Below are 27,629 nucleotides of genomic sequence, written 5' to 3' on the forward strand. Positions count from 1 at the left end.
TATATATACATAAAATCTAAATTCGTTTTCAAAGCCTGCTTAACAGACACAAAAATTAGAAATATTTATTTGCGAAAAATGAGAAAGATATTCATAGTAAATATTCATAGTAATCAAATAAAATATAGTAAATATTATCATTTAAAAATTAAGACAATATTATAAAAGGCCATAACAGCATCTACGTATCGATTAAGAGTACAATGGAAGGTTATTTTGTTTTAAAATGTAAAGTTGAATTTGACAACAAAATAACTTCATGGAATCAATTTAAAAATTAGCCACTGGAACTTTTTAGATGAGTTCAAAAACTAATTAAAATCTTCTCAAATGTAAAATGTTTTAGTATTTTTTTAAATCGGTAATGTTTAAATAGATTATAATTAAAAAATCTTATGTAACATTTCCATACTAACAGTTTCATTTCATATCCTCTTTTAGATATCTCTCTACAATAATTGCTTTTTATTGTGAAGAAATTAAAATCAAATTAATTTTTTTTAGCTTTATAAAAAAATTCTTATTAAAAATGTCTAAATTCTTCAGTTTTTCTGTTTATTTACTTATGTTTGATAGGCAACAAAAAATACAACTCATTTATGTATGAATTAAGTGTTGTCATTGTACATGCAAATTGCTCAATATTGATGCTTAAAATATGCATTTTGTAACATAACATTGTGCAAGTTCACTGCAGGCTTAATAAGATTTAAACTCGAACATTGTTTCATTGGGCTAATTGAACCACAGTGTCATGCAATCATGTTTTGGAAAACATGTTGTAACAAATCAAAATTTTTTTCTGCCATTTTTTTTCATTTCTGATCTAACATTATCCAAAATTTCTTGAAGTACTGCATTATGTATATGTATGGATATCATGTAATCCACCAAGTGTAATTGTCAAATGTGTGGAATATAATTTGACTGATTTTGAAAAAATCTCTTTTTCGTGGTTAACAGAAAAGTTTGGAACAAGTTTGTTCAAAATTGTAGATACTTTCCAAAGCTGTATAATGAATTTCGTCAAAAATTTGATGTTAGAAATACGATAGGTAGGATTTGAAGAAAAGAAAAGCTAATTATTATACTCGATTACTTATAATTAGTATTAAATATTTATTTAATCAATTACATTTAGTTAAAATAGCTTATATTTAGTAAACTGAAATTTTTAATCAAATCTAAATTATTCCATTGAATAAATTTTTTCAACTGAATATTATGGTAGTGACAATAATAACAAGGGAACCTTATCTCATGAAATTCCGATTCTTGAACTTTATTGCTTTTTAATGTATTTTAAATGTATTTTCTAAGACTTTCGTTTCAGTCTGTTTTCAAATGATGATTGCTTTTTGACTTTTTTTCTTAATCAACAAAGAAGTCTGCTATTAGCATTATAGAAAATGACAGAAAAAAATTAAATACATATACAAATTGAATGAATTCCTTAAATCTTCTTACACCTTATATTTTATTTATAATACACAAACTTCTTTTTGATAATTTGATGTTTATTCTAACTAAATATAATTCATTTATTATTTTGAAAGTAAATTTTTTTTTGAGAAAACAAGTATTCTTAGGAACTGTTGGGAAAATTTACTTTTGAAAATTTAGAAAATTTATATAGGATGAATAAAAACTGAAATAATTTAGAAAAAATAACAGAATCACATTAAAAAAATGAATGAATTTTATAAAAAACAGAACTTGTTTTTTTTCTAAATTAGATTGCTAGGGTCCTGTCGCTTAAAATTGTATTTACAAGAAATATGCAAATATTTCTAAATCCAAATAAACTTATTTTTTCAGTATGTTTTAAAAAGATATTATTTGTTTACGTCTGTAATAAGGAAAACACTTTTTTTTTGCTCCGTCTTTTTGTCATATATCAATAACTCCTTAAAATAAGCGAAAGTAAAAAAAAAATGTCAGCAACAATTCTGAAGTGAATTCATTTTAAAATGTGTATTTATTAATCACCATGTAAGAAAATTTTTTGTTGTATACAATGTGTGGCAAAGCAGCTTGAGATAAGTGTTGACATTGCATAGAATACATAGATACTGAATACAATTCATAAGCGCTTAATGCATTGACAAATATATATTAGGCGAAGCAGAATAGAGAGGGTTTAGCTGATGTAAATCATGAAAAATGAAATAGCGCATTAATTTTTCTTTGCTTTCATTAAAAAAAAGTAAATAACTAAATAATAATATATTTTCAAATAGATAAACAAAAAAGAAATCATCACATTTTCTTTATTTTAGAAAGCAACTCTCTAGTGGGAAATTTAAATTTTACTTTAATCAGCTTACTTGATTATTTTTGAAAATAACCATGCAAACAAAACATCAGTGAAAGGAATGATCAAGAAGACGATGGTTCAAATATGCCAGATGGGATATTTTTAATAATTTATGGAAATTACTAAAAATGCGTCCTTTTCAAATAAGAGGAAGCAAAATAAAATATGAAAATATTTTAAACATAAGGAAATTACCTTCAAAGCCAATAAGTCATTGTCATACCAACTAAAGTTATGAAATAGTTATCTTTCATACTATCTCGACCAACATCTTATAAAATTATTAGTCTTTTTGAACTAAAACTTAATTTATAGTAATCCACCTTCAAATAAAAGCATTATCCTTAGGTGTTTGCCTTCCTTTCACAATCACTTTACGAAAGACTCCTCAACTCTTATAGGCTCCCTACTCTCTTAAAGGCTACCATCTTCAATTACTTGTTTGTAGGGAGCTGGGAATTAAAGATACTTATAAGAAATCCTATCAGGCTTTTTCTTTCCTTGAAGCAATATGGAAGAGAAGAGAAAAAAAGAAAACAGAGAAGAAGAATAGTAAAAAAAAAACATTGCCCTGCAGAGAGCACAGATACGATAAAACTTTCAGAGGTGCTTGCGATTGGTAATCGATGAAATATCGATTATACATTGGTTTTTCTTTCATGCTGTGGAAGACTTTAGTAAAAAAAAATCCTTCAGCCTTAAATTGTGTTATAATATCAATCAATCTATAGGAATTTCAATAATCTTTACCGATTTTATATGAGATTCGACAGCTGAATCATTTTCACGCAAATATAATTTTAAAAAAATCTTTTATAAAGTAAATGATTTTATCTAATTAATGTTACATTTTTATTTTATCTATTAGTACACTCTTATTTTACCTATTATCTAATTTATGATACTCTTAAATGAAAATTCATTCAATTTCATTTGTTCAAAATTAAATTATTTTATTACAATTATATTACAATTTTTGAAATCAGTAACATTATTACTCTTACAGGTTATCTTAAGGTCTGTCATTCATTATGTTTGGGTAATGGGCAAGCCTTTATTCAGGCGGTTACAAACAAGTTCAGCCACCTTGCTTCATGAAATCATGAAAAACTTCGTTATGACGTCATGTTGTTCATGATTAGTCATTAATATGCAGAAAAAGTTAAAAAACAATTTCCTTTAAGAAGTTGACATTTTTAAACTATTTTGAAAACAGTGTTATCTGTGTTATTTTCAGTAAAACAGTTTCCTCATATTTCCGTTCCATATTTATTCTAGAAGATCTTGAAAAAATTAACTTTGAGAAAGAAATATGTATAGCAAAACAGAGTAAGAAATGTGTAGATCAGGGATTATAACATAGATTTATAAAATATCTATTTTGATCTGTTTTTGTTTTGATGTTTAGTTTAGATTATTATAAATAAAAATAAATTTCCTCATACAGAAAAACTTTTTAAATTTTCATATACTGATCTAAAAGTCACTAACACGTTAATACCAATTACAAAATGGCTAAATAGGATCTAAATAAGATTATATTTCAAGATTTAATTTAAGATATCAAACGAAATCTAAATTTGAAAAAACTTCTACAATTATCTTTTTAATTGAATTTAAAATCTTTAAACAAGAGAATAAAGATTTTATAATTGAGATAGCAAAATATAATCTAATTATACAAAACTTTAAAACTTCATATTTGTTTATTAGCTTGCTTTAATTAAATAAATAACTTAAATAGACTCAACCGAAAAAGAATTCTGCGCAACTAAACAAAATCTAAAAGAAAAAAAATATCGTTGAAAGAAAATGGTCCCTTTTCACGAAATAATAAAAGAACTGTTGTTAGCTTTAATGCTCTTCGAATATGAAGCTTTTTTCTTGCTGATGAGGTTTTTGTTCTTTTTTCTTTCGCTTTGAAAAGCATCTTATCAAAGAAAGAAAAAAAGTAATTTTACAGAAAGGAGTTTCAAGACTACATTTGATTATTTTTTATCATATGAATATTCTTTTTAAGTATATTTTCCCTTGCATTTCGCACAGCCATTAATAATGCAAAATTATTTAGAAAATGTGATTGATTCAAGTATTTGATTTATATTTTATTTTCTTCCCTGCACGCATGTGTCTGCATAATTTCTGCTTGTATTATTTTATTAAATTCGAAGATTCTAATTCTGTTTTTGTGTCTAAATTGCTCAGATTGTAATTTAAAAATAATACTTAAGAAACAAAACATTATCATTAGTTTGCTGAGATGTTAGATCCAATTTAATTACTTTACTCTTTTTATGCAGGCAATTTGTGCGTAACAATTTCAGGGTTTCATAGAAAATTTATATTTAAAAAGTTATGAAAACAAATGTTTGGCGTAAGTCTGACAATAATGAAATTTTTATTACATTTAAAATTCACACATTTTTATTGGTGCATACTAACTCCAATTAAAAAAAAATTTATTGAAGAAATTATTACTAGGTGATTGGAAAATATTGTATTCTATTACTTAGTTTAAAAACATTATCTACAAAAAAAAACAGCAAGCTATCAGTTTTGGGAAAAGATGTAAGAATTTTAAATATCAATAAATTACAATAACTATCAAGCCGTAACAATACTAATCTAAAAAAACTAAAACATGCTCTAATATATTACTTTTAGAAGTGATATATTAAATGCTAAATGCAAGACACTAATAATTTCTCTTCTTTTTAAAGAGTCGAAGAATTTTTTAAGTGAAATTTTTTTCAATGTTTTTGATACTCTTGCTTATCTATACCTTTTCTGTTAAAATTAAAATGATTTAATTTAGTTAAGTTTCATAATATTATTTGATTAAAGAATNTTAGAACATGTGATTGATTCAAGTATTTGATTTATATTTTATTTTCTTCCCTGCACGCATGTGTCTGCATAATTTCTGCTTATATTATTTTATTAAATTCGAAGATTCTAATTCTGTTTTTATGTCTAAATTGCTCAGATTGTAATTTAAAAATAATACTTAAAAAACTAAACATTTTCATTAGTTTGCTGAGATGTTAGATCCAATTTAATAACTTTATTCTTTTTATGCAGGCAATTTATGCGCAATAATTTCAGAGTTTCATAGAAAATTTCTATTTAAAAAGTTATGAAAACAACTGTTTGGCATAAGTCTGACAATAATGAAATTTTTATTACATTTAAAATTCACACATTTTCATTTGTGCATACTTTCTCCAATTAAAAAAAATTTTGATGAAAATATTACTAGATGATTAGAAAATATTGTATTTTAATACTTGGTTTAAAAGCATTATCTACAAAAAAACAGCAAGCTATCAGTTTTGGGAAAAGATGTAAGGATTTTAAATATCAATAATTTACAATACCGATCAAACCGTAACAATACTAATTTAAAAAAACTAAAACATGCTCTAATATATTACTTTTAAAAGTGATATATTAAATGCTAAATGCAAGACACTAATAATTTCTCTTCTTTTTAAAGAGTCGAAGAATTTTTTTAAGTGAAATTTTTTTTAATGTTTTGGATACTCTTGTTTATCTATACCTTTTCTGTCTAAAATAAGAGGATTTCATTTAGTTAAGTTTCATAATATTATTTGATTAAGGAATGACACGTTTTGTTTTAATTGAATTTTGTGTATGCTGATTTATAATTTGTATGAATATATATACTAATCTGTGCTTCTTATTCTAGGTATGTGTGTGCGTTGATTCCATGCTTATAAAAGTAAGCAAATGCCAATCATTTTTATTTTGCAAGAATTTAATATTTCGTTTTTTGTCATTAAGTAAATTGTTCAATGAGTTAATGAAAGAAGGAGAAAACAAAAATAAAGCACATTAAAACATTTAACTAATAAGAATTCCATACATTAGAATGCAATTTTAGTGCTTCGAAAATCAATTTATGTGAAATTGCAAAATGGCGCATACTGTGGAATCCAAACATAAATAACAATTTTACAAATTTAGCCATTTCCATACTATTTAGGTATTTAGTTGGCTATTTAGGTATTAGGTATTTAGTTGCTTTTACCATACTTAGGTATGGAAAAGCTAGTTATAATCTGGAAACATTGTTTAACATATTTGTAATTCAAATTATTTTTAAAAGTTTGAAAAATTACTTAGTAGTACAAGTAGTTTTAGACAAATTTGGGAAAATTCAAAAATTGGAAAAAAAAGAGTTACTTAAATTTAAAATTAATCTCTTTAACTAAACTATTATAACAATTTTCTTTCTAAACTGTGGCAGCGACATTTCTTTACGCATTTTGAAAATTAAAAACTCACATTTGTCTGAAAAATGGTAGTGCACTGTAAAAAAATCCCGGTTCAAATTACGGTATAAAGTATCGGTACTTTGGGTGGGAGTTCGAGTGAGAGTTTCTATTCATTTTTTCTGACTTTAAACCCATTGCTTCTTATCATCGATTTGATGATATAGAGTTCAGAGCACTCACAAATCAAGCAGGTTTCCGAGGTTTAGTTTTAAACATTGACTGAGTATTCTTTCATTCAAATTCCTTTTTATATTTGATGTTGTAATGTCTAATAAATTATGTTTATGGATTTGACGTGTTAAACCTAATGTTTATGATGAAATTTGCAACTCAAAAAATCAAGACAGTAATTTCTAACGTAAAACATTTCGTTAATTCTGAGTTATTAACTTCTACACTGTAAACTTATTAGTAAACCCATTATGTTTTTTTTTTCGAATCTGCAATTAGAAAAAAATAATGTCATAAAATTTGAATTCCAATCCATAGCTTTAGTTAGCATAAAGCGTTTTTTGTATATCAATGAGCCCTGCACAGGTATTGGATAAAAAAAGCTTTCTAGTGAGGAAAATCGGAAAGAATTTTTATAATCATGATGGAGTTCTGTGCAACTCAATAAGAAAATGAAAAAAATGCTCTTCTTCACTTAAAGATAAAACTAAAATCTTATCTAACGCTGAAAAATATCCGATAAAAATCTCAAAATGAAATTGAGATTCAATAAGTTATGTTTGACAATTGGAAATTTTCTAATTCAACCTCGGTTGCACGTACATTTTCTTCTGAATCAAATACAACAGTTTTTCTACTTACTATTTTCTTTTCGGATTTTTTTTGATTTCTTTTCCTCGGATCTCTCAACCTTCGCAAAGATCGATCTTAAACTGTATCTTTCAGTTCACGTCACTAGAACTTTCAATTAAAGTTCCAGAATTTTCGACGGCCTGAGTTTAATGTGATGGAACTAAAGCGAATTTTCTCAGCTTCAAATACATTTGTTTGAGTTTTTCTGGTGGAAAACTTTTCTGTTTGATTTGTTTTTCTATTTACAATTACTTCGATAGATTAGAAAGAATCTTTTTCTATTGAAGGCACTTTAAATCAAGTGTAAAGATAACGAATGAATAATCCAGTTACTCATGAGTCCTGTTACTCATGTGGTCGTAAAATAAATACTTTATCCAAATAAAAATTTACCGGAAACTGACTTAAATTTAAATTTTATTTTTATGATAAATAAAGGTTTTCTCACTAATAAAAATTTATTGTAAATAAAAAATTTACTTTTTAATGCTTCAAAATACTGAAGAATTCATTTTTGTGTAATTATATTCAATTTATCATTTTTTAACTTAGCATCCTTGTTGAAAATCTGAAGCATATTACAAGTCATTATATTCACCCAAGTAAAAAATCCTGCACAAATCTCCTCATTTTAAAGGTTTCTTAAATAATACTTAAGGTTTTTTAAAGGCAATCAAAACAAAATATTTTCAACAAGTGTTAATAAATCGATTTAAATACTAATTAAAAGTCTTTTAAGCACGTTTCAGTTGTATAAATTTTCTGTAAAAGGTTTTAAGCTGAATTATTTTTCTTCACAAAGCTTTCACTTTTTTCTGCTGTTATTTAAAGTACTTGTTTTAAACATTTTTATTTTTACTTTCTCTGATACCATTAAATTAAATTTACCCAATTTAGAGGCAATTCTTTTAAATGATCTTAAATTTTCTTCCACTTTCTGAAGATTTTCTTTTAAAAAAGAAATTCTTCAGATGTTTTGAGAGAAGAAAATTTTGCAATTTTTGAAAATTCGCCAAATAATTTAGTAGATATTTTTTACAAGATTGATAAGCTGAAAAAAAACCTAATTATTTGATTAATAAAATCAATTTTTAATTTTTTTAAGTCAAACTGCTTTTTCATAATGTTTTCATATTTTAATACATATTTCAATCAATTTTCTAACAATAATAATTAATTTAGATCCCTGTATGCTTCTATCCCTTCATCGCCTTTGGCAAGAATTTTTCGTTAGCGGCAAATCAATTGCAGGTTAATTTTAATTTACGGGTTTTCCAACATTTTAAAAACTATTTCTGCAGAATAATTTAGTATCTACCGAAGGTACTAATGCGTCTTATTTTATTAAATAACGAAAGTTTAATACTGAAATGCATAAAATAATTCATATTCGGAGTCATAATCTACAGTTTAGTTTTCTCAATGTATATATATATATACATATATATACATATATATATACACACAATCTAAAAATTTGTAAAAATAAATATAAACTGCTTAATCTTCGTATTACTAGTATTCGTCTTGGACAAGATCTCGATAGAAGAAAACTCTTTATTAAACTGCATTTCGAATTAAATTACACGTTTGATAGAGTTCACCAAAACATTTTATATTATGCATTACGCATCTAATCCATACGAGTATTAAACTCATTTATTCTGCATAATAAGATTTCCGAAATAAATCAATCTGTATTTCTTGAACAAAAGCAAAGTTCCTTATATTGCAATTTTCCGAGCGCTAAACTGAAATATCTAATTACAGACTACAAATTGCGATCAATATTTGAGGGGATAATCTGATGATCAGGTTGATAACTTGCCTTATGAGCTATAAGGTTACTCATCTAAACTTAAATAACCCCAAAGCTAGTTTGCAATTAATGAAGGGGGCTAGTAAGTGAGGAACCCATCATCGGGGATGTTGGCGCCGTACATGATTGCGAAATATTGGAGATGTTACATTACCATTTTAGAGGGATTGAAACTCCTTAAGGCAGTTGAAAATAGGTTATTCAATGCAATATGTGAGATGTATTTCATAGCATTATGTTTTTAATTATTCGTGAGGGAACATTATATAGATATTTTACCCAAGCAACATAATTGAAATTTCGTTGTGTTGGAATATGAATATAACATTTAAATTTAATGATCTATTTTAAAAATATTCACTACGTGTAAATATTCATTCAGAGAGAAAAATATTCATTAAATAATTATATCAAGTTTTCAAAACTGTAACATTAATTCTCGAATCATTTTACATATTTTTACTGACATTTTCGAAATTTAAAAGTCTATAAACTGTCTCTAGAAACGCTGATGAACTTTAACTGATAAAGAATTTTTCATAATTCAGTACTAATTCCACACTGTAACAAATTCCGGTAAAATTCCAGTACTCAAGGTTCAGGAACTTCTTACCGCAAAATCTATTTTTACCAAAACATGTGATGTAATGTACTGTAATTTTTACAGTGATAAATACCATAAAATCACTGAATCTTTTTAATTAAATAAATATTAGTGTAAAAACTACGGTATAATGATTTTCAGAAAAAAATGGATTTTACGTTGAAATAGACTTTACGGATGATGCAACCAACTAGCCAGTACTTTATATTGTAATTTTATCCGGAATGTTTTACAGGTCAGAACTAGTTTTCTCATCTCCTACTTCGTCTGGCTGAGTCAGAGTCCGTCCATGTCGAATAAACCGTTAACTTCAAGCATGTCTATGACAGACAGAGAAGACGAGTATATTTCTTCTCTGCTGAGTCCAAGGTAGTCCAAGATATGATTGGGAGGTGCCTGATGAATCTGACATTTACAACAATGTGGAAGGGTTTTCACTCTACCAGAGAATTTTAGACATTTCAAGTAATTGTCAGTGAGACGCGATAGATCTGTCTCCCGAAAAGGAAAGAGAGAATCCTTGTTCAATCACGATGTACCAGTTGTTGGGAGGGGGCAGTAACCAGTCTTTTTAAAAAACAAATTTTTTGATAGAGTGAAAGTCCATGAATGTTTGGTGGCATAAGAAGTATGTTGACAGCAACCTTCTTTCTCGAGTTTGTATGCTATCTCGTTTGCCATAAATATCCGCATGTGATGGTACCCAGTGTAGGTGTATTTCGTGATATTGGAAAATTGCTTTTAGTTTATTATAGATGGAAATGCATAAGTAGACCCCGATATTTAAATACATACTAGCCAGAACTAATGAACTCATTTAAAAGCAGTTTTCTATGGATATAGCTTGCTATAATTCGAACGAAACAACTATTCAATAGTTATAATATACATGGCCACTCGAGTACAACAACCATCGAACTCGGAAGGTACAAAAAAGGAGTTATGGAATAGAACGAAGAAAATCAACTTAAAAAAGGTGTTTGGTGTCTAGTTAAAATTTTTCAATTTAGGTCTATAGCTGTGAGTCTGTATAGTGAATAAGACTTTTAGGTATTCCTGTTGCAATTAGTCCCACTCGTTAAAAACACAGTTTTGAGGATGTGGATTATTGCCAGAAGGGCATTTGGTTTCGCCTCAGAAAATCGCAGGCATGCTCTATATTTTTATGCCTGGGGAAAATCGTCTAATATATTCTGAAAGTGAGAATGATAATGTAATTTCGATCCGTTAAGCGTATTTTTTTGTGTAGAATGACTTTCTGCTTCAGTTTTAATATTTTTACGATTGTCATTAATTTATTTTTTTAATCTGTTAAAACTTTCTTCTTGGAAATATAATGATATGAATAACCAAATAACCAAAACCTTATAAATAACCAAAAAGTGTTGCAATTTTGCAGTTTCTTTGATTTTTCAATTCTTTAATGTTTTCATTATAAAACATCTTAAAACTCGAACATGCTTAAAAAAAGCTCAATAAAACTTTTTTTTTGTTTGTTTTTATTAATCTTATTTATTTACAATGATAATTATTACATGAAAATTTTAAAAAAACAAGTAAAATATGGAATGAAATATTTAAAACTTTTTTACAATTTATGATCATTTGTGTTTTGAAATAGTAAGATAAAGTAAAGATTTTTATTTACTGCAATCTAGAAAAATTACAAGAACTTTTTTAGCATTTTTCTATTAATAATTCCATATATTTTAATATATTTTTAATAATAAAATATGTTTNTAATTTTATTAAAATTATTACGATCTTTTTGATGTATTTAAGGAACCATACATATATATATATATATATATATATATATTTATTGGTAGATTTTACTTTGTAGCAGTTTTCCATTGACTATTTTATAGCATTTGCATGTAGCGTTTAAAAGCATTTAAAAAACAAATAAATATGATTACACTTTATGGTAATTGATTAGTTCGATTTTAGGAAAATGTTTTACAATCCTGAAGTTAAAAAATAAATGTATTCGTTTTTTTTGTTTTTCTTTTTCCATAAAATAATTCATGATATTTGCATGCAGTGCTTAAAAACTTTAAAAAAAAAAACAAGTAAATAAGCAAAAATTTAACTGCATATAATGACGACTGGCACAAAGATTCAGAAACGCACCTGTAGTAATTTGATAAAAGAAAAATCTGCAAAAAACTTCTTTGTAAAGACGTTTGTCTTCCTTTAAAACATAAAAAAAGCTTACAGAGAACAAATAAACAATGATTCGTGTGTTTTGTTTCACTGCATCATTTAATACCCCAAAAAATATCCAAACCTCAACTCTTCATTCAATTAAAAACCAATCGAGTGTTTCTTCCTCAAAATAAAACCACAAGTTGAAAAGGTTCTTCTTTAAAATAAAACAAACTCAGATAAAAGTCAAGAACAAGGTTGTTTAGTTTCAACAAATTAGTTTTACAAATAGTGTATTGGAGAGAAAAAAAAAGTACCTTTTGTAAGCTTCGAAGTGAGCAACAAGCTTTTTTAAGAAAGCACAGCTGGTACTTATTGATTTGGAAGCAATTGTAAAAGGAAAAGTTCGCCAAAAGAGACAGCGCAAAAAGATCACAAGATTAAGCTCATTCAAAATCAGCCAAGCAGACAGTCAGCAAAGAGATTTTGGGTTGATGCAGAGAAAGGAATATTTCCTTCAAGATCAAAAAATAGTTTCTTTTTCCCCCCCTCGAATTAGAATGTTTGATTTTGCATTAAATGCAATGGTTTGTGGATAGCTAATAGACTTTTTTTTCTTTTTTTTTTTACTAAACTACCATTTTTATAAAGTTGAATGTGACTTTCATTAGTAAATGAGTTCTTACTGAACGGATGGCTTGCGAAAGCTGATGCATAAAAATTTTAATTTGGGCATAAAAAAAGCTGTTTAATTCTTTTTTCATATAGAATTGTTTTCATGCTTAATGTCGCAAGTTATTTATTTAAAGAGTAATTCGTGTGAAAAAAGGTTAAAAGTTAATGCGATATTAAAAAAAGAAGAGGTAAATATCTAATTCAAAACGTTAATTGTTTTTTTTATTTAAAATCACTAGACTGGGTGATAAACTATGCACTAGAAATGCCATTTTTAATCTTTGTATTCTCCTTTTTTAATAGCGTTTGAAAAAAGTAATTACATTAACTTATTTAATTTTTCGTATTATTCAAATTATAAAATATCGTTAAATTTAGCTTCAAATGTTTGACATTTTTCATACTGTTTAATTTTTTATTTATAAAAAATTTTTAAATTATTGAGGTTAAAAAGGTTGTTTCTTTTTAACGAATGCAATGTTTTCCGATTATATTGCTAAAATAGTATTGTTATTATTATTTTAATTCTTTTTTATCCAATTTTATTTAAAAAAATAAATGGGGCTTTCATTGGTAAATTCTTTGTAATTGCTCGGATGACTTGCAAACGCTTATGCGTGAACTTTTTAAACATCTCTTTTTAAAACTTCTCGCATCAGCTTTTAAACATGATGTACCGCCAGTATAAGTAAAAAGTACGTACTTTCACGTGTACTTCGTTACTTTAGCAATTTTTTTATTAACGTTTGAAGCGTAATGTTACAAGTTACTTATTTAATGGGCAATGTGCATGAAATAAAATAGAAATTAATTCTTAATTAAACAGCAATTTAAAATGATATGATGAAGAATTACTTTTAAAGTTTGTATTAGTTACCATTAGATAATTACTAATGTACTGCATAGTAACTTAAGTAATGCTCATAATCATAAAGGAAAGCAAATTTTTTTATTTTTTATATTTGCTTCGGTTACTTTAGTGCGAAAAAGTTGCCTATTGTAATAAGAATAAGAAATGCACATTTTTTGTTTGTTTTTAAATTCGGTTTAGCATTTAAAATAAAAAAAGTAAAAAAAAAGCATGCTTTTTTTAAATTTTTAAATTTTACTAAAAGTGCCTTAGGTTCTTATGCTTGTTTGATAGTTCGAATAAACTAAATGCTAAATAAATTAATACTGAACAATAATTTTTGCAAAAAAATGATTTAGATTTTTATGCTTGTTTAATAGTAACAACCGAAATACTAAATACATTAATTCTGAGCAATGATTTATGCTAAAAGATACTTTTGATTTTTATGCTTGTTTGACAGTTTGAATAACCTAATTACTAAATAAATTAATTCTGAACAATAGCTCAAAGCATTATTTTACGCTTCTGCAAGATTTTAGAAAAAAGTACATGGGTGGACAAAATTAAGAGATGGAAAGCATTTTCGTAAATTCATTCGCACATGCAAGATACCCGCACACTGCTCCAAGTGTTTGACAATGGTTCCGTGAATGCCCAAAGGTACAGGCGGGAGGTTCTAGAGCCCTATGTGCGTCTTTTCAGGGGCGCTGTTGGCCCTGAGTTCATTTTTATGGACGATAATGCACGACCACATAGGGCTCTCATGGTTGATGAGTACCTGGAAAGCGAGGATATTCAACGAATGGATAAGCCAGCCAAATCCCCTGACCTGAGTCCTATTGAACATGCTTGGTATGCTCTTGGCACAGCTATTGCGATGCGCCAACCTCCCCCCCAGAACCATTCTGGAGTTAAAAATTACTCTGGTGGAAGAATGAGAGGGTTTTCCACAAGTCCTCCTTAACTCCCTTATTAACAGCATGCATACTCGTTGTGCATGCTGTCTGTCTGTCAGGGGTGACCATACACCATACTAGAGGCAACACATACTGTACAAGCCTCTCTTTTATTGTTATCTTTTATCCTTAAGTTCAGACTACATTAGATTTATTGGCAATAGGTCTTGCCAGTGAATGGCACTTTCATTTTTGTTTTGCATACTTTATTATCATGGAATAGGCTATATCCATACGAAATTTCATTTATTTATATTCAGTATGTTTTGAGATATCTGGGAAAATGTCTTCCATCTCTTAATTTTGTTCACCAGTGTATTTCACCATTTTTTCGTTATTTCTCTCGGCTACAAATTTGGTTTTTCTGGAAAGTTTAGTTCCGGCAGTGCGATACTTTTAACACTTTTTTGGGACGGTTTGTCTTGCTTTTAAAATGCATCTTATATACAACTCGGTTGACAACAGTAAGCCATCTGAAATGGGAAAAAGGTATACTAGATGAAATTTTCTGAACAATGCCCGGAGGCAATTGCATTTGAAATGTGCAAGAGATATTGCTGTTTGACAGGAATTTCTGGAGTTAAGACCGAATTCTGTGTTGCCGAAAATAACTTTTCAAGCTTCGCCTTACTTTGAAATCATTAATTATAATTCTTGTGTGGTATATCTTTCCTCAATGCTACTAGACTTCGGTGAAGGAGATAATCAATTCTGTCACTATGTGCATTAGAATAATATCAAAATTTCCCTGCCAACCCCAAGTTGTGGAAAGGTGTGTCAAACTTGTGATAGAGGTTTCGAATAAAGCAAGTGAACATGAAGCTACAGTTGGATATTTGAGCAGCGACAAAGATAAGACTCGCCATATTTTTCCAAACACTTTTACAAATTATTCTTTAAAAAAATTTTCAAAATCTGACTGAAAAGATATAAAAGCTGTTTCCAAAATGAACTGATATCTGATATAAGGTTCTTATTATATATTGTTATCAATTAAAATCACTTTCTCATCTATTATTGCTTATTGTGTCACAGATTCTGTATTCTTAAGTTGAATCATTTTTTGCACAGTTGAAAGTTTTTCAAAACTAACAATCCGTTTATTTTGTTAAAGATTAGCGTATTTATAAAATGTGTTTCTATATAATTATAATGTTTATTTATTTTTTCTAATTATAATGACCTTTTTTATCGACTTTTGAGAAAGACAAGACTTTCAAAAAGATCAAGGGTGAAAACGGCTTATATCCATTAAAATTGATCCTGAAAAAAAATGAATTAGCACACGAACGGGAACTGTGAGCGTGGCTAATCTTCACTTCGTAATAACTCTCAGGAGGTAACAATTTGTAAAAAATGGACATATACAGTTCCCTTCCCTTGATCTTCAATGATAAATGAAAAGCAGCCACAAGGGATCGTGAGCGATGAGAACACGTCTTTTAGTTTTATTAATAATTTTTAAAAGATTATTATTTTAAAATAATAAAGGGAAACAAAATAATGATTTTTTTTCATACACATTCGAAACTTTCGATTAATCATGATTTAATAATAATGTTAAACTTTTTTTTTAATAAATCTTCCTTTTTTGTCTTAGATGTTTAAATATATATACCATTAATATTAGATTAACACGTGAAAAGTGTTTGTCTTCATTTCTTCATTATCTTAGTCTATAAATTAGATAGCTCATCTTATTCCAAGGCTGCTGATACAACAAAGCTGTTTCATTTCTATTTATTACCACGATTGTTGAACATTCTATCCATACTGAATGTGTGACTATAACTCCTGAACCTAACCCGCATTAGTACAACATCGAAGAAAAATAAACACTGATTAGCTCGATAGCAAGAGGGCTCTAACTCACAATCAATCTGTCCCCAAGTCTGTTTACTTGCCTCAGAACTGGGGTCAGTTTCAAGCAAGTAACTAGTCATTAATGAATAGCATATTAAGTCATTTGATTAGAGCTGTCCCTGTCTAAGTAAAGAAAAACATAGTTTACTTGAGTAAATCGATATGTTAAATAGTTAAAATAGATCTTAAGTAAACATATCTTAAACTACACAAAATTATCAATCCCATGGTACGCAACCCTTATCACACGGCATAAAGGACTTATTTGCGTTTTTTATTTGTTGTAGATGATAGCATTTATCAGGTTCTGAATCATCATCACAGTAGCGAAATCATTAACATTAATGACCACATAAATCATTAAATAATCAAAACAATTAATAAAATTTAAATAAATTCGAAGCATTAATCGAAAAAATTATAAATAAAATAATTTTATTGAATAATGTTTTGATNTTCAATGATTCACGCTGCTTAATTTAAAATTCAAATTCAAGTAAATAATCATGGATAATCGCGCTTAATGTGTATATATATATATATATATATATGCCATTGAAGCAGTGCAGTATGAAATATATTGAATATATTGTAGAAATGTGATAAAAGCTAGCCTTCACAAAATTGCTCTATCAAGTTTTCAAAATATATGTTAAATATAAAGATTAATATTCATCATGATACACTGAACATAATAATGATAGAAACGAAATTATTTTCTTATTTTTCCCTCAAAATCTAGTAAGCTGCATATCGACATTTGATAATGATAGTAATGATCTTCTGAGATTTAATAGTAATAATTTGTCCAAAATTCATCATCCACCAACGATGTATTATGAGACCATTTATGAGGTCTAATAAAATTTAGAGATTCGACCCCCAAAACGATTAGCAAAACAATAAAAAATTATTTAGATTTTAGTGCTAGATAAAAGCGAAAAGTTATATATAACTTGGTATTATTTAATGATTGATTTGTATTGAGTTTGATAATAAGCACAATTGGGTACTTGCAACTAACCTTATAACTTTATGTCTTGGATTTATTATCACTCTGAATCATTTACTGGATCAGGTTTAACCAGATACATGCAAGCGACATCACCCCCTTGTGTTGAACCTTAATTGGCTGATACTTTGTGAGACATGACTTACAAGTATCCAATTGTATGATTCACTCCAATATATATGCCATTGTAGCAGCCCAAAATTTGATGAATGTTGACATTTGAATAATTAAGGGACACTGGACGTTCAGACTGCGAATTATCTTTAAAAAAAACATTATTTGTTTTTTTTTAGATATTAAAAACATTCACACTTAAACAAGTAATATATAAGAAACCCTGTTTAAATCGGAGTTTTTCTTACCGAATTATAAGAAATTGTAAAGGCCCATACATTAATATGTAGTTCTCGTTGGCAAAGTTGCTTTTTCTCGTAATGGAATTTTTCAATGTTCTTGCCACTTTGAAATGTTCCTTGCACATCAGTTTTTGATTTATTGTTATTAAAAAAATTAATGCGAATCTAAATGCGCTTGATTAACTTGATACTTTAAAATTTATTTTCGAAGGAATTTTCGGGGAGAAAATAAAAAATGTACTGTTTATATATTTTTTATATGGTTACCATAAACACTTATATGTAATTAAATATTTATAAACAACGTAGTGGGGTTAAAATCAAATTAAAGAAATAAATTCAGCTGAAAATGAACTTTCTTAAGGAACCATATTTTTAGCTATAACTTTACTATTTTTTCTTAAACATTGTACACAGACATTAATGCTACCAATATTCTGTTAGAGCATGAAAATGATCGAATAAAAACTGCACATTTAAGTTTTAAACGCCCAGTCTCCCTTTAAGGTCATGTACTATTTTGATATATGACCGTATTCTTTATTAAATATTTTGCCAGAAAATGTTAGCTTTCAGCAAGTACTGTTCATGAATAATGGGTAAAAAAAAATTCCTACTGTTATTTCTCATTTACATCTGAGTAATAAAGACATACTGCATCTCGACATTTTATGGTAAAAATAATGATATTATGAAATTTAAAAAAACACATATTTTTGTTTTGCAATATTCATCAATAATGCATGCTGTTGAACACCAACTTTTACAATACTAAGAGAGAAGTAATTTTATTTAACAGAAATATTTTTCTTTCTTCATTCACCATCAGTGCTTAATATCAACTTTTAACGATATCTTATAAGATTAAATATTCAAATAACTACACTGTGAATGTAAGAAATCTTTGTGGGGTATTTGGCAATATGTTAACATTTAGTAAGCACTGAACATGAATGAAGGATGAAAAAAAAAAACTTACCATTATTTCTCACTACAATTTGGGTAATAAGAATATAATTCGTATCAACATTTTAATATGAAAAAAAGCATAATGACGCTTAATATTTTTTTACATAACATTCTTTATAATTGTAAGTTTAATATCAAACTTTCGTCGAGGTAGGATGGAAACAATTATATTTGAGTAATATTTCTAACATTCTTCCAACGAGACTGAATATCAATAATTACAGGAAAGCGTTAATATTTATTCTTTTTGGTGTTTTAAAATTGAGTCTGTCATCTTTTTAGCAAATTATTGTTAGAATAGAATAGGTAAATTAATACTTTAATGTATCTCTATATACCATTAAAAAAAGCGTCGTCTTCTCGATTACTTCATCGATATTAAATCATGAAATTATATGATAATATAGACCTTAAATTTGCAAAGAATATCCAGTTATCACTAGCCATAATCAGCATGCAATTAACCAAAATAATTAATTTTATAAAAAATTAAACTATTTAGTTATCTTTAGAATTTAGAATAAAGGTAGAATTTACCAGCATTTTTTATAAATCTTCATTTCTTAATATTATTCTGTTATTATTGTCATTTTCAAAATTAAGAATTAAACAAATATGACTGTTCCAATATTGTTTACATGATAATAATAATTTTTATTACTATTTAAAGATAAATAGGTTTATGGAATTTATATTGTTTTTTTAAATCTTCTAAGAGAATGAGAGAGTTTAGTCAAAAATATAAATACAAGATAACTATTTAATAATCTAAAGATATATTAAGAGTTGACTTGATGCACTATTGCCGAAATATATCCGTAGCGAAAACATATACAACGATTATATAAGAAAAATTTTAAAAATAAATAAATAAAATACGAGCAAATTTATGAATGAAGTTACAATTAAAAAAAGAACAAAAACATTCAATTGAAATATATCTATGGAAAAAAACTGTGTTAAATCTGGGGAATAAAATCTGTGTTAATACATTAAAAACTTTTCGGATATTTTATTCAATGATTTTTGATTTTTATGTATTAATCTGCATCGTTTAACTGCATAATAATCACAGCTGCAAAGTATATCATAACAAAATAATTATTAAAAAAAATTGAATGAATGATAAAAATGAATAATCTAAATTTCAAACAAAATAAATATATATAAAATAAACGAATAATATCATACATTATATTCTTTACAAATGTCTGTTTCTTTAAATTCATAACTGTAATTATTTGCACTCAAAACTAAACAAAGAAAATAGAAGTTATCGTACACATACATATTTAATATCGCAATGAAACACAATATTTTAGGAGAAAAACATATTGGGATTTAAATTAACATTTCAAATGAAATGTTTTAGTTCCGTTTAGAAAAAAAATAGGGAATAATTCAATAAATCCTTTTGTAAGTGCACAATATATTATTCGTCTTTCTCATTTAATGCATAATTGTATTGAGATAATTTTGAAGCAATTGCCAGCGGGGATTTGAAAGTTAGAAACGAGTATTTATCTTTTTTTTTTTAACGTTTAAAGGAGGTTTTTATTTATTCTTTATTATTTTACCTTTCTTTAAATTGTGTTCCCTATTGCTTCATTTCAATAAATATGATTTAATTAGTTAATCAAATCATACAAAACTCTGAAAATTTATTTGAATTAATTCTTTAATAAATACGTTTTCGAAAATGGAATTTCCTCCGATTAATACTGCATTGAATTTGAGTAAACATAATTATTTAAGCTAAGATTTCATTTGGATTCAAGTAATTTGTAGGACTAGAATTTGACCTATGCTAGGGTATCATTATTGACTAAAAGTAGAAAATCAAACTTTACTGTAGAATTTACAGCTTAATTTTAGCAAAATTGTCACATTTCCAAATTAAAGTTTTCTATCAAACCAAATTTGAAAATACTTTTTTAAGAACTTGTTTACAAATTTGAATTATTTTAAACTACTCCCAGTCTCTATTTAATTTCTTTAATTACTATATTTCTCTTTTCTATATTTCTTCATAAATATCAAATAAGTTAGGAATTAAGAAACTCATCATTGTAACATAAATTTATTTTAAACTAGTTAACACATTTTCTCAATCATATTACACAAAACATACTCTAACTAAACTTTTGCATTGATTAAATCATTTGATGCATTTCGGTACGTAATTGGTATTGGAAATCTAGTTTAAAAAAACTACCCTAGGTAAATATGAAGACATTTTAAAATAAAATTTCATCAGAAAATACTTTAAAAATGTGTCTTAAAAATTATTAATTATATTCTTAAAAAAAATTCAACATTTACTGAGAATAAATGTTTCATCGAATCCAGAATCACTACCAGAATATGGTAAAATTTGCCGAATTTTTGAATCTAAGAGAACCCCCAAAAGAACAGTAATTTTTACAGAAGCACTTTAAAGTAAAGCTTTTCTGCAACAGCCCTTTGTGGGCCAAGGGAGTCAGGGAGATTAGGACTCCACAATTTCGTGATCAACGGAATGATTGGGGCAATGTGGTTAGCGACGCGCACGAGCTGCCTTTATTTCCCAGACATGCTGGTACCCATCGATCTGAAGCTGGGGGCACTTCAAGATACAACTTGGAACTGAACCTTAGCTCTCAACAATGACAGTTCAGTGCCTTAACCACTGAACTATCGTGGCTCAATGCATTATTGATGCTTTTTGGTGAAATTAAGAATAAAATATGGTTTATTACCATGATGTCCAATAGTAAATATGGTAAAATTTGTTAATTTTAACCAAAGAGTCAGTAATTTTCACAATACTAGAATATTTTAAGATGACGCAAAAATATTCAGTTTGATAACCTCTTTCTGAATTATTAAAATTTTTTACTATGCTTTTGCGTCGGTTAGTAGTTTTCATTTCTATGTAAACATTAAGCTAAACTCTACCAACAATTAAAACCGTAAAACTTAAAACATTTATATTATTTCAGTGCACACCTATGTATTTGTAAACATACAAAGAGCTGAACTAGGCTAAACTAAATCAGTAGCTAAATTATTACGCATTAGGGCAGCCCCAACGTTAAAATGGTTGCGTAGAAATAGAGGAATAATGAAAGCGTTGAATATGGTTTTATAATAGGGGACAAGACAAATACAGACAAATGCATTCCGATCTCGCTGTCCTATCCTAGAATGAATTTTTTATTTTATATATTTTTTTTTAAAATGAGGTACGAATAGAACTTTTGCTTCGTTAAACAGTCGAAGAAAAGCACCAACAAAAATACATGCAGAGAATCCGATTCCAGATGAAGATGCCTTAGGAGACAGACGTGCCTTGCGAGTTCTCCGAGCCGGGGGCTCGGTCGCCATGCAGCGGGATGACCATCGATGTGTTCCGGCCAGCCAGTCGTCACCACCTCCATGCCTTAGCGATGATCTCTTCCTCTCTTCGTGAGCGTCTGATTCAGACCTGATGACTGCAGTTCTTCTGCGACGGCGATCACTGATCAATGTTTGAAAGACAGAACATCAAGATGAAATAGTTTTCAAATCCAGTTAACGTGAACACACCGTGTAAGCGGCAGTAGTAACTTGTTTAGCCTAGACGTACGTGAACGTGATGATTGCATTGACCTTTCGTTAGTAGCATTTAGGCCTGTCCGACATGTTAATGGCGGTCATTTGCGTTCGAAACCGATTGGTCGAAGCATGTTTCGCTAGTAGGAGTCTGGCTTTACTAACATCTATTGTCCTTCGGGTCCTCGCCCAGTTTAGTTACTAGCGGAGACTGGAGATGCTAATTATGAATTCGAGATAAGTAATCTTAAAAACAGCGAGATGTTTTCCTCAAGCAAAGCACAGTAGACTTCATTTTTGTTGATTACTCTCAACTCTTTTTCAAGTCACCACAGCTTTTCCGCACCATGGCAATGTGCCATTTTTCTCCCCACTTCAACTTTAGCTTTATGCTTTTCACCACAAGGTTTCACCTCAACGTTTTCTACTTCATGATGAAGGGGTAAAGGGCCATTATGGCCTCAGGGACCCCGACCAACCCACACGACTAAGACTAAGATGCAGAGAATCCTGTATTACCTTCTTATTTCTTTTGCTCTATTTCAATTTAAGATTCCCGAATACCTTCGGAATCAAAATTTAAAAATTTGAAATCTTTTATTTGGATGGGCTTATGCGTGTATTATACAGCACAAAAGCATGATATAAATATGAAACAAATTATGAAAAACCTTTTTTTTATGAAAATATAGGGAGAAAACTGATCGAAAAAGGTTAAGAATCAGCATCTTCAAACCACATAGCTTCGTTTAAACGTGTTCTTTATTTCATTATTCTTGATTTTAAATACTCATAGAAACTCAACTAAGGGAACAAAATAAGCATTAAATTATAAATATCTAGATATTTTAGCTCTAATGTCGAAAGTTATTTGTCAATAACGACCAAAAATTGGAATTAGCTCTTTTTATTTTCGCTATAAAGTATAAAATATTAGCTTAATCAACCAGTCTGTAGTCTATTCGCTAGATATATGTATAGAAAATATCCATGAAAAATTTTAAGTAAATTGAACGAAAATATTTTGAGATATTTCACTTAAAATAAAAGAAAATAACGGTAAACTAATGGGAAAAGAATGTAAAGTTATGGGAAAAAGAACAAAAAGGGTACAGTTATCAGTAAAATAACCAAAATGAATCATTTCTTAAATTGTCATAACTTCTATTCTATTTTAGGTAGAAACAAAACTAGAACGATTTTAGACAGACTTCTTCGTTTTATTTTATATAAAAAGGAGCAGGAAGTAATATTTTAGTGAAAATTGGCTGAAAAAGGTAGTCGGGTACTTTAAGCATGACTCTATTTCTTAAAAACATATTTAGGCTATATGCGTAATAGTTTTGGAAACTTAAATCCATCGGGGAAAAATACTGCTAAAAAAATAAAGATGAAACAAAATGAGAATTAATGTTTCTTATCTGTAAAACTGTAAGTAATATTCGAATAAAAAAATAAGATTAGTTTCAAAGAGTGCTGAAAAACAATATTTCCTGCATGGCATTAGAATCACTGTTCTGGCAAACACCTGAAACAAATATTAATTTCGAAACAGTTTAATCTATGGCAGTTAATTTATGTAAGACAATTTTCACTGATCAGGAACTATTGAATCCTATTTGCTTAACTATTAAATAGCCTCTTTCCCATAGACATATTATAATCAACTATTTATTCATATGTTGGCGTTATGATGCTGGCACCAAACCACTGCAAGAGTAATGGCATCTATAAATCGAATCAACATTGTGTTCACCGCAAATAGTCACTTATGGCAGATGCAGGAATATAAACGGATTGTTTGTTACATTTTTTGTTTAATCTAAACTAGTTTCAGAAAAGGTATTACAAAATGAATGCTCTCTTTAGGTCAATATTAAGCAATAGTGTTCAGAGAATATTAAATTCAGTGGAAATAGATTATTAATTAAAACCAAATGGTTGTAGTTTAACAAAAGTTCCGATTTGATATATTATTGGATATTCCTGGAATTTATATGAATTTATTGTAGTTGATTAATAACATTAGCTCATCTGTGTTTTAAAATTTTATAGAACTATTTTAAACATCTAATCCTTATGATTTGCAAAATGTATTTAATTCAAAATATTTTGAATTATAAAAATAATTATTTTTAACAATATGGCTTGATAAGTATTACTATTTAAATTTGAATTGATTTTTTATACCACCCTCAACTAAACGAAAAAGATATTGTTGAGAGTTGGAAATTCGCTCACTACAATTTCACAATTTAGTTAGAAGATCCAATACAGATTGTGGGAGTAATCATTAACTCCCCCCTCCTCGCACTACTCTCCATAATCACCCAACCATGCGTGGACCTATCTGGTTCCGAAACCAAAGAGGACATTTCATTTCAGAGGATTCCGAACCGGTAAAACATGATACGAGAAAGTGTAGTTCAATCAGACACTCGGCTTTTATCACAAGGAATTGAACTCCGGTCCAAATAGTGATTGATAAAAACTCAGATCAATACTCACAGAGGAAAAACTTCTGCTAAAATAACCGTATTTTATGGAAGTGAGATTTCTGATTGAAGAAAAAACAAAATATATTGCATTCATTTGGCAACATTTCCGTTCGGTAGCGGTTTAGCGGAAATTCTGGTTCTCAAAATTATAATTCTTATTTCCACACATTTAGTAAAAAATACAAAACTAAAAAGTAAATTTAATGGAATAATTGATTTATATGACATTCTATAAGATGTCATAGTAAAATTATTAAATTTCATCACATATACCGAATCTTATCACATCTTATAAACATATATATATATTTATTGTTAATGTTTCCAAAATCATTACTGAAGCATTTCGGTAAAAATCACTGTGCTTTATCGAGCCAGAAACGCTGTAAATTTTCCCTATTCTGGTAGTTTGGGCAATACTATTTTCCTAAGTGCACTGACTGGGAAGTTTTCAATTGGAAATCGGGCACATGTTTCTTGCATTTTGGTTAGTATTTTTGACTCCTTCGCTGTGTTTAAAAAATTTCTTATTTTGTCAACGAACACAATCAAACTGTCGAATAAAAATGGATAATTTAAACTTAATTTTATCATTCATGAATCAAAAATATAGAAACATAATTACATTTTTTAATGATGATGATTTTAACTTTTAGTTAAACTAACGTATGCTGAAAATAGTTAAGCGATTGGTTAGTGTTTTGTTTTACTTTTAGAATATACTTGAGTTTTTCTTTCAGAATTTTTCTCTAAACTATATAAATCAGATAGAATTATTTATAATCAAAAATCACGATATCGTTTTTCTTCTTCTTTTTTGGACATAACAAATGGGTAGAAATTCTACATTCTGACATTCTCAATGCTTCAATTGGATTTAAGCGCAATTATCTCTTATATTATCTGATAATTAAAAATAAAAAGATTATGCAGCTGTTAAAAAAAGGAGTCCATCCTGTGAATTGGAGAAGTGAATGTTCAACGCAGAATTAATTTTTCTATTAAGAATTGTGATTTATTTTTTATCTTTTCTTCCTACCTTAAAATATTTGTTTTCTCCAATGTCTTTTAAACATTATTTTCGGTTAAAAAAATTCTATAAAACATTTTTGTGAACTGATACGGGAAAAAAGGTTATTGACAGTATTAAGCGCAATAAAACCAATGACGTGTTGGTTTGAAAATTGACTGAAGAACTTTATTGAATCTGCCTTTAGTGTCCTTTGTTTTTACAAGTGAATTGCTGTTTAATTTGTGGGTGGTGCTTCTGTCATAACTAAGAAGGTTTTAATGGACAGACAAGTGTTCCGTGACACTTATGACGTTAAGTCCATACTTAATTCCACAAAAGTTAATCTTCTCGTGAAATACCAAGTATCTGGCAATAGTTCTTAAACCTATAAAGAAAAATCATCAAAAGGCATAAGTTCGGGACGTTTCTTAAGTGCAGGGATGATCATTTTGCTTCTAAGCACGCCAGTGTCCCAAGAAGAAACATCGGAGCAGAACGGTCGCTATGACAACTGCATCTCGGCGTGGGCATTAAGCCATCGATTTTTTTTTTAGTTTTATTGTTTTGGCAACAGTCAGAGAGTTGAGTGCCGGATGTGACGTCACATGCTTGGTAGAAAGCTGTTTTGTCTTGCCCTTCTTTTGTTTCTTTTCCACCTTAGTTGCACCAAGTTATAGCTGAGCTGTGGCGTTTTAGAGTAGTACTGTCAGGTTTTCGATTTAATGAGCTTGTTAAAGACGAGGTGTTTTGTATAGTTTATTTTTGACGCCCTTGCGTTCTTTATTGCTTTTTTTAGTTTTGCGGCTGATTTTATCATCCTTTCTGCCATAAATGAAGGAATGTTGCTATCAGGAAAAATCTCATTGTGCTTGTTTATGTCTGTCGTAATATTTTAATTGGAAGGAAATAAAATAGTAGTCTGGGTAAAAGCGAACTTTTATTATCTTTATATTTTTTTAAGAAATATTTTGTTATAATTAAGTTTTGATGATCTAATAACATATTCAAAAGATGCAGATGTTTTTTTGTATAAAGTAGCTGGAATTTAAAACTCAGTAATTTCGGTACTTTGTACTGTCATAATCACCAATACACAGAAAAAACTATACAGAGTCATTTTAGTTACAGCACGATATTATTTAGAGACAAACTTACAAATTAAGAGAAGAACGAATTCATTCACCCATAGAATCTCTGTTTCACACTTGCTGTTATCTGGATGAGATTTAGGTGATGTATCAAGAGTCAATTACTGACTCAATCGATTATTTCCATAACTCTTCTTCCTATAGGAAACCAAAACTATAAATATTTTAACATTTTTAAGACTTTTAAACATTATTAAGTTTTTGAAGATTTATATGATTTGTAAACAGAGAAGAATTTTACACGAATCATGATGTATTGTAATGATTCATTTTAACCTTTGCTGTAATGATCTCTTTATAGGTGTTGTTAATATTAAGTTGAAAGATCATGTTTTGGTTCATTCTATTCTTAGTTGTAATTACACTTACTGCATTCTCCTTATAAAGTAACCATTTTGTTTGGGGAACCCATACACTCACGTATAACGTTAAATTTAAGCTGAATATTTTTTTTTTCAAAATTGTATTAGTCATAATTTCCAGTTATTTATTAAGTATACATAAGTTTTAAGTTAAGTACTTAGACATTAGTTACATATTATATTATGTAGCACAGGGAGACTCGACCTCTTTGGAACATCTCCTAGAGGGCGTGGTAAAACTGAGTGGGGAACAAAATATTAATTAATGACAAAAAATGGGAGTTACTTTATGTAACAAATGCCACTTTTTATAAATAGAGGACAAAATATAAAAACGAGACAAAATATTTCAGAAAAATGTT

At 28.2% G+C, this 27,629-nt stretch overlaps 1 protein-coding gene across 1 annotated transcript in view; it reads left to right on the plus strand.

The window, feature by feature from the left end:
- LOC107444278 (uro-adherence factor A-like) overlaps positions 1–27,629 on the plus strand; it is a 706,709-nt gene that overhangs the window by 160,526 nt on the left and 518,554 nt on the right. Inside the window, exon 2 of the mRNA XM_071182438.1 lies at positions 6,027–6,059. The gene's annotated coding sequence lies outside the window, so the exon portion shown is untranslated. The remainder of the gene's footprint in view (positions 1–6,026; positions 6,060–27,629) is intronic.

This window comes from Parasteatoda tepidariorum, chromosome 6, assembly GCF_043381705.1.
Source record: "Parasteatoda tepidariorum isolate YZ-2023 chromosome 6, CAS_Ptep_4.0, whole genome shotgun sequence".
NCBI classification, from domain to species: Eukaryota; Metazoa; Arthropoda; class Arachnida; order Araneae; family Theridiidae; genus Parasteatoda; species Parasteatoda tepidariorum.